Source organism: Bidens hawaiensis, unplaced genomic scaffold (genome assembly GCF_021521415.1).
Source record: "Bidens hawaiensis isolate Kalapana, Puna unplaced genomic scaffold, B.hawaiensis_p1.1 tig00032431_1, whole genome shotgun sequence".
In the NCBI taxonomy this organism is placed as follows: domain Eukaryota; kingdom Viridiplantae; phylum Streptophyta; class Magnoliopsida; order Asterales; family Asteraceae; genus Bidens; species Bidens hawaiensis.
Window position 1 is genome coordinate 70,644 of NW_027495523.1, and position 6,000 is coordinate 76,643.

Genomic DNA, 6,000 nt, shown 5'->3' on the forward strand with positions numbered 1-6,000 from the left:
AGGGTTCATATGGATTTACCCGAATCAGACAATGAGTCTAACTTACTAACTTCTCTGCCATTGCCACTGACACGCTCACTGCCACCTTTACTGTTATCACGAGCATCATAAAGATATAGCAGGTGAAACTAATTTGGTATTTTTTTTTTTCTAAAATGGCTCATTTCAACTTGACTCCATTTTGGCTGGAACTCATTTTGACCCAAACCAGATTGATACTTTTTTAAAAAAGCCCATTTTTATCAGAATTCATCGACGCAGACCCGTTTCTGACCAAAACCTACTTTGGTGACGTCACCCAAACCACGCGACCTGTCCAGTTTGTCAGGCTTAATCAAAGTTACAACAGCAACTATCTAACAACATAGTAAAATTGCAATAACTATATATAAAAATTTAACTTATACGAGAAAAGGGTAAAAGAACAAAACTTTTAAGAACTCAAGCTGACTATCGTCAAATCCCCATCTAAAATCTTATTAAGATGGTACAACAAATTCACCTAACACGCTAGACTATCTCTTTCGTGGATATTTATCCATCAAAAACGAATCTCCAACTAACCATTTCAAAAACTATACAAAAAACACCAGCTTTTCTACACCAATGTCAACTCTTTTTCAAAAAAGATTCCATTATTCTCAACTGTTTTTCAGAAAATGAAGGCGTTCGTTTACGCACCAAACTTATAATAACACTAGCCTTGTTTACCTTCCCAATACTCTGCAACCCCTGAAGTAGTTCATAAATACAATCAACACTCGGAAACCAATTATTTTCCATACTATTTTTGCACATTGTATGTGCGGCATCAAACTCACCTTCTCTACATAAATAATGCATCATTGTTTGATAAATTCTAGCATTTGGTTTATAACCCTCATCATGTAAAGCAGAATAAACCCTTTTCGCCATATCAAGATAGCCCGCTCTGCAAAACCCTTTTATCACCAAATTAAACGTAGCCTCATCAGGCGTTATCCCAATATACCTCATCATTCCCATTAAACTATTAGCCTGTCACGCGCGTCCTCTAGACACTAAAAACTGAACCCGAGCATTAAAAGTCGCAAGATTCGGTAAACAACCTCTCATCACCATAAGATTCCAAATACCATTCCCGATTTCTGCTCGGTTGAGTTTATAAAAAGCAGATATTAGAGTTGTATACGTGACCACATCTGGTCTGATCCCTGATTTTTCCATCTCGCCCATCAAAATACAAGCTTTATCAGGCATACCCATTCGACAAAACGCGTCTATCATGATGTTTAAAGAAATCACATCTAATTTAACATATTGTAAACGAACGTCACCAAAAAACGACTCGAAAGCTTCCAAATCCCCTGTCTGCGACAAGACTTTAAGAACAGCATTAAATGATTTAACGGTGCGATTACAACCGTAGATGTGCATATCTTTATACGTATTAATAGCATGTTTAATCATTCCAGATTTTCCATATAACATAATAATCCTCATCACAAACCCTTCGCGGCGACCCTGTTTCAACGTCTTCTGATGCTCAAGTAACTCCTCAACGTAATCAAAGCGAGCCGCCCCGGCTTGGCGAGACACCGTATCCTCAAAGGCGTAGTGGTTTTCGATTAGAACCCAGTTAGTGGCATTAACCATGAACAATTGAAATAATTTATCAGGGTTTCTTTCTGCCTTAAGCTTAATTAGTGCCGGCGGTGGGTCTAAAATGAGGGGTTTCTTAATATTATTATTATTGTTGGAGGATGTAACGGAGGCTGCTGCTGCAATGGTTGTTAATCTGCGGCCTAGGCGCAGCGAGAGCATATTTTCGAATCTCAGATCAGAATCATATCTGGGTTATTCGAATTGAAATATGGAAGCTCTAGATGAAGGTTAAGCGTACCTGAATTGCATTGTGGTGGAGGGTTTAACGTAGGCGGATTTAGTGGTGGTGAAGGGTTTTACGTCGGTGTGTTGTGTTGTGTTGTGTTGTGTTGTGTTGTGGGTGGTGAACCAGTTCAGTTGTTTGCGAAACCATTTTTAGGTTTTTGTGGATTTGAATCCGCTGCTGGCCCATTTGCCTTCTAGGTGTTTACTCGAATCCAACACTTAACATCTTTAAAACGGGTTATAATTATATCTCAAACCAATTTGAATAGGGCGAAAAAAAAAGAAACGGTTTTTTTTTTCATGTATTTAAATCGGGTTGGGTCCAAACCGATTTCTGATTTAAAGGAACTAGATTACGAACTGATCATGATCACGAGCTGATGGGGAGTGCCTTGTACTAAACCTGTTTGAGATGGGGCTGGGTCAAGTTGGAAATCGGTTCATCGGTCCCAAAATGATGTCTACCTCCACTCAAATCAGAAAACACATTATGTTTGTGTATAAAGAAAATCAATCATAGTCTAAAAACATAAACCTAAATAGTTTTTCTTTAACGACCAACTAAGATTTCATATAATATATATATATATAAGCACCAGCTAGCCACAATATTACAGCCACCCAAATCAAAAAATCAAAAACCTAAATAGTAAATACTACTTATTTAACATGTTTCGTTTAATTATGTCAACCAAATTGGTGAATAGTAATAAAAAAACGTTTTAACCGAGGTTTGTGGGTCGTAAAATATGTGTTAAAACAGCTAGCATGTCGATGTATGTTATATTTATAGATTAGGCATGTCAAAGATACACTTTCAATTAAGCAGGTTAACCGAACACAACCACATTATTAAATAGCTTAAATATGGCAATCCAAAACTTGATTGTTTTCACATTGTGTTTATGTCGAAACAACCACCCTTGGATAATATGTGTACATTGTAGGACGATTATTTATGCATCCATTAAATTAAAGATGACCTTAGACTTATTGTCATAATGGTTTGGACGCATCATTATGATTATAAAATTTGTTCACGTAGTAGACATGTATAGCTTAGACACGTCGTTTTATATTAGACGTATTGTTGTAATTTAATTAAACATATAATTTAATACAATCATATGTCTAACTTTATAACGATGAGCCTAAACTAATTACAACGATATATCTAACTTTACAATGGTATGTCAGGACCGAGAATCTTGTGTAAACCTTTAGAGGTTGACAGGAACACTCATATTCAATAACCCAAAGGTCTATTGTATATTTCGGCGGAATCAGAATGTACAACGGATGGGAACGAAGATATGAGACAAACACAAGAACGAAACAATAATAATAATCAGTAAGCTCGATTCAAAGACAAAGATTTACTGTATTAAATACATCATTCAATGAAACAGTAAATAGAATGTCTACGGTTTCGTGAAAGCGGCGACGGCGGTACGAGGAACAAAAAGAATATTCTTTTTGAATGTTTTCTCGTATTTTGTGCCTATCCGCTTTTGTGTGTGTCGTGTATTTCCATTATGGAAACCTAGTACCCTATTTATAACTCTGACATTCCTTCTAGAATCCCTAATCATTACATAATGAATGACAAAATCAAATACAAGTGTGTAAGTCTTCGAGCATGATATCCATCTTGCTCGAGCAGACTTTATATGCAGTGTATGCTCGATTAGTTGCTTCGAGCATACTTTACTTAGAATAATTTCAGTTAGAAATTATTCTCCTCTAGAAGTCTTCATTCTTCTTGACTAATCCTTGCTTTACTCGAATTCGTCCTTCGAGCAAACCTATTTTTCTTGATTTCTTCAATTCTGTCTCAAACTTATTAGCAATCTTCATCATGCTCGGATGTGAATCTTGCTCGGAACTGAACTATGCTCGAAGTCTTAACTTCGCAGCATTGACATCTTCTTATTGCATCCATGCTCGTCACCCTCGTCACCAATGTGCTCGGATCACTTGGCTAAACCTTGAACAATCAAGCTGTTTGCTCGATTGGCAATCCATACTCGATAGAAGAACACTCTTGCTCGGAGAAGTGTAGCTTGCTCGAAGCCTTAACACTTAGAAGAATATGCTGAAAAACCATGCCCGAGGTAGTAAACCATGCTCGATAACCTATGCTTGCTCGTATTCCATACTTAGCAGTTTTCTTGAGGAGGCTGAAAAGATTTCTATCTTCCTTAGTATAAATCCGACTTAACAATCTCCCCTAGATTGGAACAAGCTCAGATGCACCAAAACATACCTGCAAACAGTTACACATGTATCAAATATCCAAGATAATCAATTTAAGCAAAAGTCATTTCATTACATAAAGGAATTCTGCCTCTTAGGCATTACATATCAAATTTTTACATGTCAAAATACAAATCACAAAACAAATACAAAGATAAACAGAAGTAAAATGATCATCATTAAGCTCCATTATGCTATCTTCTCCTTTGGCTCCTTGCAATAGCTTTTTCCTTTTAAAGTTTAACAAAGGCATCCTTTTGCTTGAACATGTCAAGCTCTACCCCATCTTCTGAATCGATTGGGAACTCTGCATTAATAATGTCTTGAAGGTCTTGGATATGTATGAATTTTAGGTCTTCATCATACATAACCACAGCTATTGTTCCTCCTGAGGCATTTCTGAGTGTTACTGATTCATTGTTTCTATTGTAAGTGAGGTGAGCCATCCTTCCATTTTGTTGCACCTAGGATTTTGGCTCAAGAATCTCCCTTCTCATAGCTAAGCACTCCTTCAATGTTTTCTGTTTTCCACTTGAGCTGCTTGCTTGATGAGTTTTTCTTTTCTTTGAGTCAAACAGAGAGAGCTCCAAAGTGTGTACTTCATTAATCCTTTTTTGTTTTCTCTCTCTCTCTCTATGCTTGGCTATGAACTTCTCTCCTCTTTTTCTTGAGAAATGGAAACCCCTTCTCAGATTGTTCTTTGATAAATTTTGAGAGGTCATTTCTCTGTTGCCCTGCAAGCTGGCTTCTATCTTGATTTTCATACAAGTCTAGCTGGGCCATTTTCTTCAATTGTTCTTTTGAAAAGCTTCTTAAATCGTCTCTGAAAATGATCAGGCTTTCTTCATTGTCTTCTGTTATCACTCTTAAGGTCTTTGATCTTTTATCATAAAAGAGATGTGTGGGCAGGTTCAAGTCCCTAGAAGGTTCAGGCCTCACAATCTCTGACCTTATTAGTGTTCTGCTTGTGCTGACTGATTGACTCTTCTTTGCCTCTTCAATCTCAGATTCTCCAAACCATTGTTTAATAATGTCATCTGTTTGTATCATAACTCTGGCTGGATTTGCACCTCTTTTACACAGTATACTTATCATGTACGCCCTTTCCTCTTCCTGCTTCTTCAGTTTAGCTTCTCTCAACATTCTTTCTGTTTCAAGGAATAACCTCTGCTTTCTGTTATAGACTTCAAGGAGTTGAGCATGAGGCATATTGTTGAATTCTTCTTCTGTCATTCCTTTGTCCATCACTATCTCTTTTAAAGTTTCCACCCTTTGTGGGTCTTTGAACCATTCTCTAACATCAGCTTCCTTCCTTTTAGCTTCTTCTCTTTCCTTCTCTATTCTCAATTTTAATTCCTTTTCTCTTAGGTAATCTGCAAAAGATTTCTTGTCTTTGTGAGAGTCTTTTACCATTTGAACTTGTCTTTCAAGGTCTTCAAAAGATATATCGATCAAGGAGTCATAGCTATAGCCATGTAACTGAAGAAATTTTATATCTTTGTGTTTACTCTTCAATACTTCATACTCTCTTTCAGCTCTAGGTTCTTTCTCAAATCCCTCTTTGATTTTCTTAGCCTCTCTATTCACCTTTTCTTCTTTGTCTTTCTTCTTGCTCATTTTCTCAACATAATTGGCTACATCGTCTACAAGTGCATTCTTGTACATTTTATCAGATGTTCCGAATGACTGTAGGTTGAGGAATGCAGGCCTATGTCCAGCTTTTAACATGAACTCTCTTTGGGACTCCCTGCTCCTCCATCCCTCTGTCTCTTGAGTAATCTTTTCTTTGGGCAACCTTTGGAGTTATTTCTCATCATATTTTAGGCTTAGGAGGTAGGCTCTGTCCTCCTTTTCCTTTTCTTCATTTTTCTTTGC

The 6,000-nt window shown here is 37.0% G+C and overlaps 1 pseudogene; it reads right to left on the minus strand.

Annotated features, from left to right (window-relative positions):
• Nucleotides 1–275: 275 nt before the first annotated feature.
• On the minus strand, nucleotides 276–1,803 carry LOC143583499 (uncharacterized; annotated as a pseudogene).
• Between the last annotated feature and the right edge of the window lie 4,197 nt (nucleotides 1,804–6,000).